General features: G+C 43.1%; 1 pseudogene; it reads left to right on the forward strand.

Annotated features, from left to right (window-relative positions):
• The first annotated feature begins 9270 nt into the window (after positions 1 to 9270).
• The window catches only part of LOC142436316 (ninein-like protein), an 88973-nt pseudogene continuing 81950 nt past the window's right edge, over positions 9271 to 16293 (forward strand).

Genomic DNA, 16293 nt, shown 5'->3' on the forward strand with positions numbered 1-16293 from the left:
CTTAGGAGAGAGATCTTTGCGTGACCTCGAGCAGTCTCTGCCAGGCTACATGGTGGGGAGGAATCCTAGGGGTGGCGCGTAAAACCTGAAACTTCTTTTAACTTTCATTAAACTCACTTGGATCACGAGCCAGGCTTTGGCGTGAATTCTTTCTCATGCAGAGCCAAGAACTGAGCTGTAACTCTAGCCCGGAGAGAGATCTTACAGTTCATATTTAAGTCCAGCAAGTCCCTGCTCCTTCATAGTTCATATTTTCTGCTAAAAAAAGCACACAACTAAACCCCAAACAGAAGTAACTTCTTTAGCTTTTCTTTACCCTTCTGTAGTTTATAATTATTTGTCTGTTGCCTCCATTGTTAATGACGCTGAGAGTTCAGATTCTAGATAAAGCAGAAGAATGTCACTGCCACCCAAAATAGTTGTTCTTAGTGTTAGTTGGTGCCCAATCAATCTCTGCCCATCCACTCACTTGCTGCCATTGAGTCAATTCTGACTCATGGCAGCAGAGTATACTTGCCCTGGTAGGTTTCTGAGACTATACATCTGTACAGTAGAAAGCTTCAGCTTTCTCTCTCAGAGCAGCTGGTAGGATTGAACTGCTGACCTTATGGCTAGCAGGACAATATGTTACCAGGGATCCTTTTCAAGACTGTGCCCTTTCAGAAACAGATCACCAGGCCTGCTTTCCTAGGAACCGGTGGGTGGGTTTGAAGCATCAACCTTTTGGTTAATATGCAAGTGCTTAACAAATGGGCTTTATCCTGGTTTGGAAAACCTAAGTCACTGGTCTTTTGCCTAAAGAGTCACTTTCAATGGCCCTGGCTTGTTTCATGGGAAGGGCCAGTTCAGGGGCTCCCGGACAGATGGTGGGGTAGGATCCTTATTTAGTAGGGCCATATTGGGTGGGGTGGCAGGGAAGTGTGTGTGTGCTGTATGTGTGTGTAATCTGCATCTTTAACAAATGCCCCCCCCACTCAAATGAGAAACACTGGCCCCAATTGTCCTCTGCCTCTCTTGTTGCTGCCTTTTTTGGGATTTTTCTGGCTTTTAGCAGCCCTGGAGGCCCCTCCTATCTAGGCAGGAAAAGGAGCCAATAAATAAGTTCACACTAAGGTGCTAGAGAGTGATAACAGCTAATCCCTTCCAAGGGCAATTGCTCTCAGAAAGAAAGAAAAAAAAGAGAGAGCGAGAGCTCAGGGGGTTGGGGGGAGCAATTTAACTCCAATGAATAGTGTCTCCTGGAAGAGTCCTACACTTTGTCGCTGCAATGGGAGTCATATATGAACATGTGTGTGTGTGAAACCCCTCGCATCAGTCTCTTCTTCTGCTTTTGTGTAAATTGGACTTTAAACACATTCTCTAGGAAGTGTTTGAATGCCTCTGTTTATGGAAGCTTCTTGACAGAAGGGGGATTTTTGTCTCTTTTGTTCAGTGAGAGAGCCCCAAGGTCTGGCATTTAATAAGTAAGTAGCAAGCTGGTTGAATGAATGAGTGAATGAGTGAGTGAGGTAAAGAAGCCTTCAGCAGCCTTCCAGGTCGAGACTGGCCCCCTCTGAAGCCTGGCTCTTGTCTACAGTGAGGTACACCTCTCCTCCTTCCCATTTCATGCTTCCCCGTGGTCTGCCTGGGATTGAGCTGAAAAATGATTTTTCATGCATGTCATCCTCATTATATCATTATCCCTCACAGCAAAGCTCTCTGACCACCCTGAAGACCTGTATTTAATGTGAGGAAAGGTGATTTAATGGAGTGGAGAGCGCAGCATAAAACAGAAAACCCTTTCAGAATAGCAGAGCAGGCTGTCCCTCCAAGGGGAAAGGGACAAAAAGGGAAAAGAAAAGAAAAATGGCGAGGGAGGGGGGGCAACTCTCACTCTCCTAATAGGTTGAAATAAGAAGTCATTTTGGTCAACTTCATCAGAAGACAAACCTGAAAGGGGCCCCTTGCCCTCCCCGCCAGCGCATAACTGACTTACCATGCATTTTACCGTGGAGCTGATTATGCGCTGAGTTGTGGCAGACGGGGAGAGTTTATTGACATATGGTCTCCCTTCACACCTTTTGTTAAAGCCAGACATCAGGGACTGAGCTGCAGGATATTAAAGGATTTGGAAGCGTTATCAAGGAATGGTACATATTTATCAAAGCCAGGGTGATATTACAAAGCTGGGTTGCTGCTACACCTGGGTGTGTTATGTGATTAAAAATAATGACAATGCATCCTCTTGATGGATTTTGCAACTGGGCGAATACTGAGCAGGTCTGCTGGACCACCCTTGGTCGAGAATTCACACCTAACAACCCCTTTGGTCTCAGAAGAAAATTGTGGCTGCTAGCTCACACTTGGAATCCAGGTAGGGCAATGTTTAAGCACTTCACTGTTAACCGAAAGAGCAACAGTTGGAATTCACCAGCTATCCCGAGTGAGAAAGATGTGACCATGTGCTGCCACAAAGATTACAGCCTTGGAAACCTTCCGGGAGGTTCTTTCCTGGCCTACAGGTTTGCTCGAGTCAGAATTGACTTGACTTCCATGGCATTGAGCTGTTTTGAGTTTTGGATGGCTGAATTGGAGACTTCAGGATTGCAGGAAGATTTGAGAACAGCCTGAAATATGCAGGCGACCAGCCTTGCTTGCTGCAAGGGAAGAGGAGTTGAAGCACTTACTGATGAAGTTCAAAGATGATAGTCTTCAGTATGGATTACAACTCGAGGTTAAAAGAACAAGAATCCTCACCACTGAACCAATAAGCAACATGATAAACAGAGAAAAGATTTAAATGATGAAGCATTTCATCTTACTTGGACCCATCCACAACCAACGCTCATAGAAATATCTGTAAAGAAAGCCCACTGGGAGGACAGGGTTCCCCTAGGTAGGGGTCTGTGAACCAGCAGTGAAAGGAGTGAGAGGGCGAAGTGAGAATCATACAAGCAGAGAGAGAAGTGAAGAGAACAAAGAAAGAAAGAGGAAAAAGAGAATATAGAGAGAAGGGGGGAAAACCCCAATTGTGTTCACTAATATTGGCAGTGATGGTAAAGAGGGAGGAGAGAGAAGGAGGAGACCGAGAATAAATAGATAGCTGATCCCTAATTGCTTGAATGTGTGTCCAGAGGGGCTTAGACCCTGCGCCACAATGGCAGGTTGGTGTTACTTTCAATGCCGGGACCCAGTGGTGCTGAGCAGAATTGCTCTAGTTGACAAGATCACCTTAGAGTCCCAACTGAGTTTTCCTCAGCAGCGTGTTGTAGATGTTTGTCCCAGGTGCCCTGTGTGATGTACAGCACTCCCACGGTGGGCAGGCTGGAGTTCCTCCTGCTATTTGGGTTGATTTGCCCTAAGTGGAGGATAGTGACCTGGAAGCCAGTAGGGATATATGATAGGAGAGAGTGGGAGAGAAGAGGAGAAAGAGGGAAAAGGAAGAAAGGAAAAACCCAACACAAACCTGAGCTCTTTGAGACTGACTGCAGTGGCAAATATGGGATAGTGAATAGAGAGAGAAGAAATAGAGTAGTAGGTAAGGAGGTAACTGGGACTTGATCACCTGTCCTTGAGGCTGGAGGAGTTCCAACTCTTCCTCAAGGTAGCGGGGTGGTGTACTTGTTTGATGTAGGGTTCCACAGATGCTGTGTGGGTTTACTTCAAAGACAAGATCGCACCCGTGGCCAGGCGTCAGTTGAGTGCTGGAGTTCACTGGTGTACCTGCCTTGTGCTGTGTGTAGCTGAGGGGCTGGAGTGTTCCACCGCCCTGTCAAGGGCCCCAGGACAGGCAGGGCCTCCCCAGCTATGTGTAGAATCACTAAGAGGGAAGTTGGGCTTATTGTCCTATCTAGTCTACTGGTGCCTACTAGATCAATGGATTTTATTTTTTCTGTTATTTTATTTTATTACCCTGGCCAGCTAGAATAAAATCAAATTGAATTGTCTCCCAAAGTCTCTGGGCTGTACTTATGTGCTGTTTGAAGCTGACACTTGCTACAGCATGTCTTTGATATGCAAAAAGCCACCCAGCTCTTAGCTGAGTTCTGGCATTCCTTAGCTAGGTTTCTTCTTATGCTGATTTATGTTAAGCCCCCCAATCCCCCACTGCCCATGTGCTCCTTGGAGCTGAGCAACCAGACTTGGGTTTGAGTTTTAAACCAAAAATATATATTTGACTCTTTTGTTATTATTATGCTTGTGATGTACTCCGATTTGGGGGCTGTCAGGCTGACCCCCAGACGGGGAGATCCAGCTTATCAGGGGGGATGTTTCCTTCTCTGCCAATTGGAACTAAATTTGCTCCCTGGACTCCGACTATCTGCCTATTTTCTTCCACACCACAATCTATCTACCTGGGGTAAATACCTGTTTTTTCTTCTACTTTAAATTCTGGCTACCTGCCATTGCCGCTCCTGCATGGGGTTCTCGTGTTTGGGATTCTGTCCCCTTTAGGACTCAGCCCTGGAGAAATCACTGCTCCCAGCAAGGGCGCAGCTGGTACCCTTGGGCTCGCCAAAGCTAGAGCACTTTAAAGCATCCTTGGTTTGCTTTGTGAGTGGAAATCACATGCAAAAAAGGGGGTTTAGGAGAGACCCTAGTGCCCTGGTTTTAGTTTCAGGATTCCACCTGCCCATTTCCTTCACCTTACCTCCCAATTTTCTGGTCTGGCAGCAGGAGCTCTAGCTGAATGAGTCCTGTCGGGTCAACATTATTTTACTTCTCTCTTGGAGTTAATTACTTTCATTAAGTGCCCAGATGTCCTGAATTTTTAAGAACAACCCTGATCCCCTGCCTTTTTCTCTTTCCATTAAAGACCATTATTAAATACATAATGTCAATATATTTTTATCATTACCCTTGGTAAATCTTTTCCTGTCAAACCAAGCCAGTAGACAGTGCGTTTCCAAAATGGCAGCAGTGATGGATGTGGATACCTGAGCAGCACCACCGGTGGTGCGAGCAAGAACCGCTTCGAAGTAAAAAAGTGGAATGCAGTAGCCCTCTGGGTCTGGGATATTGTGATTGATAACTGTGCCATCTGTAGGAACCACATGATGGATCTCTTTAGAGAATGACAAGATAACCAGGCATTTGCCACGTCAGAAGAGTGTACTGTTATCTGGGAGTCTAAGCATGCTTTTTATTTCCACTGCCTCTCTCTCTGACTCAAAACATGGCAGGTGTGTCCATTGAACAACAGAGTGGGAATTCCAAAAGTATGATGTGTTAGTCTGGGTAGACTAGAGAAACACATCCAAGGAGACTCATATGTGTGTAAGAGAGAACTTTATATCAAAGAGCAATTGTACATTAAGAAAACATCCCAGCCCAGTCCAGATCAAGTTCATAAGTCCAATGTTACCCCATACGTCAATACTAGCCCATAAATTCCTCTTTAGATTCACACAGCCATGCAATGATGCTGAATAATGGGAGATCACAGGCCAGTGGCGGTAAGTCTTGTGGATCCAATAGTGGTGGAAGCATTAAGCGCTGGCATGGGCTCCACGTGCCTCCTCCAGCTCTGGGGCTCTGTCTCCTTCAGTGTAGCTCCATGTGGCTTGTCAGCAGTAAGATGAAGCAGAAAGAATGTGTCTGGCCTCCAGTGCACTATTTATTTCCTTCGGGCCTCTGAATGAGGTCATCAGGCTGTGACCTGGTTGACAGTATAGACTCCATCTCTTCGCAAGTTGACAGGAAGTTATGTAACTGCCACATATGGGCATTAGAAAAAATGAATTCTTCTATCAAGCTTAAATGTTTTATTATTCATTAAAAGACTTGCTAGAACCACGTCTTTGTTCCTTTGGCTTTTCAGTTTGTTGTGCTCATGCAACTGTATTATGTTCTGTGTCAAATAAAAGTCCAGTTGTGTTCTGAACAACAACAACAAAAAGAAAGCAAACCAGTGTCTCAATGTCAAAGCACCATTACCTGAACTCTTGGTATTCTCGTGTGTGTAGCAAAAGGAAAGCCACTGCTCAGACTCAAAAAAAAAAAAAGTACTTGGTGCAATAGCTTATGGTCCTTCCAAACCTGAGAGTTTGAGTCTCATAATATCACATACTGGGAAGCTGACACATTTATTTGTATTTTGATCACTCGTTTGCTACTCTTGTTTCTTCCTGGCCTGTGTGGATATTATTTTTGTATTTCTTCTTCTTGGAGGTGGTAAGTTCCTAGGATGTTCATTTTCTTTTTAGTTGGCATTTAATACATATATCATTCCAAATTTCAATCACATTAAGTAGAATTGTACAATTGTTACCACAATCAGTTTCCAAGCATTCTTTTTCTATGGACTCCTTGACATCATCTCTTTTTTACCCCATATCTACCACTGTACTCCCTCCCCCCAAACTCCTTATCCTACATGCTCTCCCTCTAGGTTCATTGATCCTAGGTTTCAAGTACTGAAAAACAGAAACGCATATAACACAGCTTCAAGAAGGTGACCTCCATTGAATAACTCCTCTGAGATATACTCTAATATGAGCAAACAAAAACTGAAGAAAACAATATAAACTGAAAATTTTGGGAATCAGATCAGGTCCAGCCTGCATCAAAAGGGGTGGGTGTTGGGGGCGGGGCGGAGAACCTACTAACGAAGTTTTAACTGTTGAGGTCAGATTTATGCCTTTGGTTTTCTATCTCCTCTCTTCAAGCACCTTGTTTAGTGACCACTCTCCTCTCTTCCCTCAATTTTAGATAGGGGAGGTCTCTGGAGGCTTACTTCCTACGGAGTTCCACCAGTGGATCTTGGATTTCCACTATCTCCCATTGCCTGCTACACACAGGATTCTCGCAATTTAGGCTCTGATGCTTATCCCACCATCAAGTTCGGATTATATGGATTCCATCCTAGGATGTTCTTCTGAGAACATTAGAAAGGCTTGTGAAAAAAGCATGTTTTTCTGGACAGCTTACTATTCTAAGGAAAATGCTGGCTGGCAGCAACTATAAAGGAAGGAATGATGTTGTGGAGCCAGCACTGAAGGAGCAAATGGAAATTCTCACAGGCAGGCGGTGCAGCAGTGGGCTGGGCTCTCGGAGCAGGATGTTGGCAGATGGTCTGTTCCGGTGGTGGGTTTGATGAGTCCAGGGAGAAATGTATTTTCTGTCACCAGCTTTCTTTTTCCCTCCCTGACAATGCCCTTCTTCTTACACACCCTGAAGGGGTCCTTGAATTAAAGAAGTCCTGTTTGTTTCATGACAGTCTTTTTGCTCTAGCTTATTTTAATATTGCCGGTAGACTTTTCTTTCTTCCCTTTTTAATGTGCACTGTTTTATTCTTGGGGTGTTTTTTTTTAGTATGTGTCCCAGTTATGAAGCCCAGAAGGGGCAGATGTATAGAGACAACAAATGATGTAATCGTTAAAGGGGATACAGGTGTGTCGAGGGGAATTGGGAAGCAAATCATGAATATGGGAGTGGGGAGATTGCACCAGAACTGATTGTGCTGATGTGTATACAACTCTTCTTTTAAACTATGACTGAACTATGAAAGTGTGTGCTAAGTGAATTATATCTCAATAAAACTATTGTGGGGGGGAGCCAGTTGCTGTCTATTGGATTGGGAGTCACGGTGGCCCACGGGTGTCAGACTGGACTGCGGTCCACAGGATCTCCGGTGGCAGGGGTTTCTGTTTGCATAGTCACTAAACTTTTCTTCTGAAACTCCTCTGGGTGGACTCAAATCTCCAGCCTTTTGGTAAATAGCCACGCACATAAATGATTTGTACCACCAAGGGATCCCTGTCTGGATACTAGAAAAAATCGATGCTTCCCCACTCACACAAACCCACTTTAGAGCCCTTCGTAGGGAGTCAGACGTGTTCTATCACGCACCCTTTGGGCAGCGCTTTACTCGTGGTCTCTCTCTCGGAAGGTATGGTTCTCCTGTCTACTTCTCCTTGAAGGGAGCTACTGACTTGGAAACTTTTCTCTCTTGCTTGGTATTTCCTATAAGCTGTAGTCACATTTCCTTAGAATTTCCCAAGCCATTCCTTATTGATACCTGTCATCCAATCATGCTTATTAACAATATCTTTTTACTTCAAAAGTCTCTTGTGGTATGATAGGTTATATCACCACCACACACACTGTCGGAAGCCCTGGATGTCACACGCACTCACTGCCATCGAGTGGATTTCAACTCATAGCGGCCCCATAAGACAGAGGAGAACGGCCCCTGTGGGTTTCCGAGAATGGAGTCGAAAGCCCCATCTTTGTCCTGTGTAGTTGTGCAAGTGTTTCTTACTGCTGTTTGCAGTCCAATTCATAACTCACCACACCAGCATAGTGCCATGCCTAATACGTTCACACATGAGAACTTGAACGTAACACCTTACTCCTATCTGCTGTGGTATCACTATTCTACCAGCAGTCAGATTTAACCAGCTTCCTGCTCTGCATAACCCCAAAGTCAATGTCCGCTGAAAACAAGTGAGGTGGCGCATGACCCTATGAAGCAAGACTTCTGTGTAGGGAGACAAAAGACACATGTGCACCGAAATATGCATCTGGTTTTGTTGCCCCGTCCCTACCTCATGAAAGTCTCTTTGCCTTCTCTTCAACTGGCTCTGCTCTGAAGCCATGGCCTGTTCGATCAGGCTTCCATGCCACCCCAGTCCCCATTTCTTTTTCCTAGCTTCCACTTTCAATTTTCATGAGAATTCAGCATCAATTTCTTCTCTGGCTGAGAGGTCCCAGCTACTCTTTGTAGATATCGAGAAGAAAGGATTTCAAAAGGAAGCAGAGAGCTGTTAAAAGCCTCTTTCTGTCCCAGACTCACCAGACATGCTCTGAATTTCAGAGGTACCTGCCTGCCTGTATCCTGGCCCCACATCCACAGATCCCACGCACCACTCTCTCTTCCTCTGTTGGTGGCTAAGATGTACTCCGAGGACATTTAGGTTTGGAAGATGATCTTCAGCTTCCAGAGCCCTAGATTGTTAGACTACTGGAGAACCTACTGTTTGCATAAAAAGTTAGGGCTTCAGGTTTAGAGGGTTTGGGGGTGTTTTTTTTCCCCTCAGCCTTTTATTGCATAAACAAAAGCAAAAATAGACTCTGAAAACTTCAAGCAGTGCATAAAGTTGAGCCACTATTACTAGCCTTCAGACCCAATTCACACCTAACAGAGAAGCAGCTTCTTGTGTTCTTTTTAATGCTTTCTGATGGGTAAAAATGTTCATCCATGATAACGTAGACACATTCAAATCTCAGAGAGCTCATTTAAAGGGCTCCTCACCAAATTTCCCTCTTCCTTTCTCTCTCTCTCACAAGCTGTCCTACCGAAGCATGTGAGTGGTCCTAAGTGGTATGGTCGTCGGACCCTGCCTGAGTTGTGCTCACTGGAGACTGAAGTCAGGCATACAGCAGATAAGCAAGGACAGAGCAGCCTGAGCAGCCAGCTCCACCGAGCAACATCTCTGCAAAGTGTGGAGGTGGGTCAGAATTTCCTTCTCCAACTTGAGTGCCTAATATCAGGTAAATATCTTAGTTCACATGGTTGTGAGAGAATGTAAGTAGAGAGAGTCTCATTCCCTGGAATTTTAAGTAGACAGGTGCTAGGGTTACCATTGGGGAATAAGATCTCATTTTAAATAAGATCTGGGTCTAGTTGTCTCCATGTGACCCTGGACAAAGAGTGCTCTCCTTCAGACATTGCACCAGCAGAAATGTTTTCATTTGTTTCTCACTCCTTTCTGACGCTAGTACTGTAGTGCTTCGAAACTGTAAGACAGGAAATACTTACTACTCCCCTGCCGCTTTGGGGGCTAGCTTCAGCCCCCTTCTCCCAGTTCATTAAGTTACTCACTTCAAGTACCTGGAGTGAATCCCAGACACCTGCTAAGGGCCAGGTCCTCACTGTACTCCATGTCAAGAAGCATATTCATGATGATGCATCACATGTCCTAAGTAAATCACATACTTGTTAGATCTGTATTCAAGGATTCCAGAATGTTACTGGTTCCTCCTTTATGTGCTGTCAGATTGAAAGACGAGACCATATCAAGAACCTATCTTTAGTAAGGTAACTTGGAGTCCTGAATTGATTTTAATCTTAAACATTTGTAAGGCAGGGGGAAACAAATAAGCACACGTTTAAATCCTAAATTTTCTTTCATGGATGCATGTGCTATGTTGGGCTACACCATAAACCCAGGACATTTGCTTTCTGTTCTCTTTACATTTGGATCTGAAGTATGGTGTGGGTTGAATTATCATTTCCTGGGCTAATGAGACTCTGTCTTCATCGGGGCTCTTCTGATTTTTGAGGCCTTTTTGGTACTCAAAACTGGGTATGGAAAGGGTACTTTTAGTTTTTCAGTGAGTGGAAGGCATTAGGGAAGTGGGACTGAATTTACTGGTGTTGCTCTGACTTGTCATTTAAATTCAAGGGTGTGAGAGCATTGGAGGGTCGGCCCTAGACCTCTGGTAGACAAGACACCTAAGCACTGTAGACCTCAGTTACCCCAGAGAGACAGTGGACAGGGTGTGAGCTGAAGGCGCTACCTTGTCCCTTTGTCGCATGCTGGACTCCATCGGTAGCACGATGCTTCTTTCTTTCATCGCTTCCGTAGACTCTTCCTGTTGTCTGCTCTCAGCTTTCAGTCCTCAAGATTGCTCCTGCTTAGAATGCTGAGTCTTGGTCCAACCCAAACCCAAACCCACTACCATTTAACCTACTTGGGTTCTTAGCAACCCCATCGTCCTTAGTAGAACAGCTTCAAAGGGTCTCCAAGGCTGGTGCGTTCAAACCAACTGACTTCCAGTTAGTAGCCTTGTGCTCAAGCACTATGTCACCAGGACTCCACCGATTCCATATGTGGGTATTCACTTGGTCACTACATACACCATAAGATTTTGGCAGAATCAGATGCTTCTGGGTGTCCTCGTCTTTTCTCTTGGTGTAAGGTAACCAAGACAGTTGACTGCATGTGCCCACTTAAAGTGCTGATGACTTAGGGGGTAGGAACACCAAGTATGATTTCACAAAGTACGACATGCTCCCTATTGCCACTTCTGGCATTCTCATTTTCAATAAGGAATTTATGATCCACGTGCTGCTGGTGTACAGATAGCATGTCCACTTCAGTTACACAAAAGAGCTTTCCAGTGCTACATGTTTGTTTGGTGTTCTGCAACTGCTTTTGATATTCTCCAAGGGATTTATGTATCCTTTCCATTTTTCCACAGAGTTTCAAGTCAGATGAAGAACCTGATGGTGCCAAAGAGCCTCAGAATGAGTTATTTGAGGCACAAGGTAAAACCATGACCTCATGCTTGGTACTTTGAAAGATCCAGGACCTGGATTGTCAGAAGTGTTGCTGTGACAAGAATAGTTTCCTGGAGAGTGCAGTGTGGGTAATCTCCCTGGACAGCCTGTTCTCCGGATATACTTATATAGAGAGCGTTTCATCAAGAAAATAGCTCACACAGATGTAGAAGAAGGCAAATTCCAAGTTGAGCAAGTCCTAGGCCCATGATGCTGATGTTAGGGTGCAGGGTTATCATGACTGTCATAGCTTTGGGAGTTGATGGGCCCAAAAGGAGCTGAAAGACAAAGGTCTATGGCTACAGAGGAAAATGAATTCAAGGTTGGCAGATCAAGCCTGTGGCTAAAGAGACGAATAAGTCCAAGCTTGGTAAGTCAGGTGACAAGCTACTGATAACTCCCAAGGACAGCAAGCAATACAGGAGACCACTGACTCAAGTCTTAACCTGTGTACAACTGAATCTGGGCTAACCCCATTTACATATTTATTATTTTAAAATAGTTTTATTGGAAGATACAAGGAGTTACCAAAAATGGATTTTTTTTCAAAGTTATGTATTTAAATTTTTTTACAAAACAACCATGTCACCGTCAAAGTACTCTCCATTACACTTCATACATTTGTCACACCTGTGATTCCATTCTTGGAAACATTTTTCAAACTCATCTGTTTGGAAGGCTGACAGTACCTCTCCAATTTTTTTCTTCATCTCTGCTTTTGTCTTCAAATCTCTGTTCTTTCATTTCCCTCTTCATTCAAAGAAACAAAAAGAAGTCACACAAAGTGAGGTCAGGTGAATAAGGTGTGTGGGGCAAAAGAGGCATGCTGGTTTTTACCAAAAACTGGCACACTGAGATGGCTGTGTGAGCAGGGGCATTGTCGTGGTGGCAGAACCAGTCCCCTGTCTGCCACAAATCAGACCATTTTCATCACACACTATTATGCAATCTTTTCGGATCCTCTAAATAGAAAGCTTGATTAACAGTCTTGCCTGGTGGAGCAAACTCCAAATGCATGATGAGTTGACGTTTTCGTTCATTCAGGAAGTTGACAAACATCCAGAATGAGGTTTGTCATCAATCAATATTTTACCTTTTTTGAAATGAGAAAAACACTTGAGTTTTTCCCATAGCACTGCCCTTGTAAGCTGTTTTCAACATCACAACAGTTTCTGCAGTGTTTTTCCTTGAGTAGGAAACAAAATTTCACCACTGCACACTGTTTTCTTAAATTGGCCATCTCAAAAAGCAAGGTTTCAAGCAAAACTGCTTTTATGAAAAAATTCACCGTGACCAGAGAAAACCTTCCCAGTGCCACGGGGTGCACTAACTCAGAGCAAGTTGCTTGATGCATACTTAGCAGGAAACATGGGTACTATGAAAGCTCCACTCTGCCCAGCGCAATTCTGGTCTGGGGTTGGTGGGGGGGGGTACTCCCTCATATTTCACCTATCATACAATTCAATTGTTCTATCCTATTAAGAACGTTTCTGCAGTTATCACCACAATGAATTTCAGCGCATTTTCTCATGAACTCGTTGTTAGTTCCTAATTTGCCACCAATCACTCCTACCATGCTCTACACAATTATCAAGCCGGTTACTACCTCTGTGAATCTACATAGCCTGGACTTTACATACAGAAAATCATTGAAAAGACAAACTGGAAAACAATGATTAGAACACAGAGAAAAACTTCATAGGAAAAAAAGCAAAATATTAAAAACTGAAACAACTTTAAAATGAGTCAAAAGGGAGATCAAATAGCAAGATATTAAAATGTAACCTAAGTACAATGGACTTAATCAACTTTGCAGTGTTCTGTCTCTAACAAGGCTCTTAATATCCCAGGACTTTGGTCCAAGAAGATTCCCCAGAGGCTTAATCCATCCAAGCGACCCTGCAATTGGATTTTTGGCTTTCACTGTCTTCCATAGCCTTCTGTAAACCACATGTCCAGAATTCAAGCTCTGATACTATTTTCTCCTGAGATTTGGATGTTATTTACAATCCTTGGATTATAAAGGCAGGTGTGTTTCCTCATGTGGGCTTAGTTGATGCTTCACTCACATAGCTACCTGTTTGAAGACGAGCTTTTAAAACCTCAGCCACTATTCTGTCTGATAGTCGGGCACCAACTGGTTTTTTTATCACATGCTGTTACAGCCCTCATATTAGCAGTGACCTCTTCATGAGGGCAAGCATTGAGCGGGGCCAGGCTAGGATGCATTGGGCTACAATTAAGTGCGAACCCCAAATCCATTCATATATCTATAGTTTATATGTCTCTGGTTAACTTCAGAGATTATTATGATTTTATGATAGAGAACTTTATAAATCATCCCCCTAGGGCATAAGGTAATGTCTTTTATTTAGCCAATTATATAGCATTTTAAAATGCTGAAGAAAAATTATTTAAGTATAGATAGGCTTCAGACTGTAAAATATGAATTAATGACATGTACATAACAAGACACTATTTATAAACAAGCAGTGGGATCAGTGATAAGACAAAATTTGCAGTAATTCACAGAAGCAGAATCATCCCCATCAGATGAATACATTTCATAAGAAAAAAGAAGGGCATTAAGTAGTAAATATATGGTAATCCCGGGCCACATTGAATGGGCATCATTAATAGAGCACCCTGAGAGCAAGAGAGCTGAACCACAGTCCAAAGACCACCAATTCCATAACCTTGGGATAGCAGTCATCTGCTTCTTCTCACACTAAGTCATATAAATATTAAGTCCAAGAAAGTCTGTCTGTTCCTTAAAACGGCTACAGGTGAGTGTGAATAGTTCGAGCAGTAGGACAGATGTGTGCCTTGAAAACACAGTTCAAGGTCCCAGTAGTCTACAGCGCATAGCCTGGTTCACCAAGGTCTGGATGGAAACTAGATGAATAGAAACCAAGTAGGAACATAATACCGGGCATTTTCTCCCATTGGATTCTTTACGAGTATTGTTCATTGTTTTTCTCCAGCCAGTTTAACCATTGATAGAAATGTAGTCGCCTTCTTCAAGACATACATTCCCCTGACCCCACCTCCCATCTTTTTTCTGTAACTGCCCTCAGGATTCTATCCTTTTTTTTCAAATTGGAGAATTTGGCTCTGATATTTCATGGTGGTTTTCTTTTAGCTTCTATCTCATTTTGGTTTTCTTAACTTTTTGAATAATTATGTACTCCTGTGTTGTTGGTCAAATTTTCTTTTATAGTTTGTCAAAACTATTTTCTTTGTATGTATTTTTGTTACTTCCTTTTCAGGGTTTTTAATGAGACATAGATTATTTCTCTTGATTCTTTTGTTGTTTTTTGGTGGTGGTTTTTCTTGTCAGTTATAGTCAGAGTGATCGTCTTTGAGCTCACTGATTTGATTTTCCTTTTCAGAAGGAAAATCTATTCCTCAAGTCATTTACTGTGTTGCCTAATTCTGTTATCTCATTGTTTATATTCTTAGATTCCCTTTGATTTAAGATTTCTTCTATTGTTTTCCTGAGTATTCCCTACATGTCTAAATTATTCTTCGGAATCCTGTTTCTTATAGTTCCAGGGCCTCTTTTTCAGAATTCTCTATTGGATCTGGGCAATTTCCATTTGTTTACATTTGTTTTTCTTGATGTTTTGGGTTTTCTGTGGTTGATTGCTGTTTCCTCAGAATCCTAGTAGTAGTGCCAGTGATATGAACACTTAGTTGGCTTTGTCTAGTGATGTGGGAGAGGTCTAATAGAAGGTGGAAAATATGGTGAAATGAAGGAAAGGGGAGAGAGATGAGTAAGTGGTGAAAGTGTGGGGGAAGATACAATATTGTTTTTAGCTTACCATTTTCCTAGACAGTTTAAATGGTGTCTTCTTGGCATTTGGTTTTTCCTACCATTTTATCCTTATTCCCCACCTCAGGGACCCAATGTGGATGTTCTGCTAGCTGCTGAGTATTCCAGTTATGTAAATCTGACTTACACAAAATGGATTCTGGAACTGGTTCATTTGCTACAGGGTGGGTTTGGAGAGCCACCAGCCCACCTGAAGATGAACTTGAAGTAAGAGACTCCGTTACAATATTGACCTCCATGTGCCCCCACACCAAATGGTGGGTCACAGTGATGTTTTAGGCCTTCTAGAATTGGTCTCAGTTAGAGCCAGTGTCCAATAATCCCTAAAAAAATCTAATTATTTCTTTTCCCACAGTGAACACTCACTCTTGTAAAATGCTGATGATCCATTTGAGGAAGGCTGACAAAAAAATAACAGAAAATTTTGTCATTATAGTGGGGGTCCTTCCACAGGGAAACATAGCCCCTGCTCTTTTTAATGGGTTATGGGTCTGTAAACTATCTCACCTCAGGGAATGATTGAACAATTATGACTCTTCTAATCATTTGAGTTTCACTGCTGTTCACTTGACCCAGATTTTTTTTTCTGCTTAGACAAATCAAGTAAATATTCATTAGGTTTCCTATGTTTTTCACTCCCAAGGACTTCCTGCCTGAGTAGACAATACCATGAGTCCATGACAGTCAAGCTGTTCTGATTCCCACTTTGACTCAGCTGTCCATTACAGTAGCCACATCCACCTGTCTCTGTCAATTAAGTGCTGCCATTTGGCCCCTACTTCCCTGCAACCCAATCAGCCCAAGTGTAGTTAGGTGTCACTATTCCAATAAGTCCATTTCCACAGTGAAATGTGACTTACATAAAATAGCAATCTTCAGAGATGCTGGGACTACATTTGCAATTGGGCTCCCTCCTCTTGCAGTAAAGGTGTGAGTTCTACTCCATGTGCGTCTGTAGACCCATCCTGATTAATCCATTATAGCATGCCCAACTCCTTAATCTTGTGGATACCTTCTGCTACAATATACTTTGACTGGACTTGTCATTGAGCATGATTTATTTATGCCATCATACAACCCACGAATCAGCTTCACTGAATCAACCAAAAAGTGTCTTAGATTGAAACATTAAATTTATATTCTGCACTTAGTGGGCCCATATCAGTAAACTAAGACTGATCCAACTTTATGT

The sequence above is a fragment of the Tenrec ecaudatus genome, unplaced genomic scaffold (assembly GCF_050624435.1).
Source record: "Tenrec ecaudatus isolate mTenEca1 unplaced genomic scaffold, mTenEca1.hap1 Scaffold_215, whole genome shotgun sequence".
Lineage (NCBI taxonomy): Eukaryota > Metazoa > Chordata > Mammalia > Afrosoricida > Tenrecidae > Tenrec > Tenrec ecaudatus.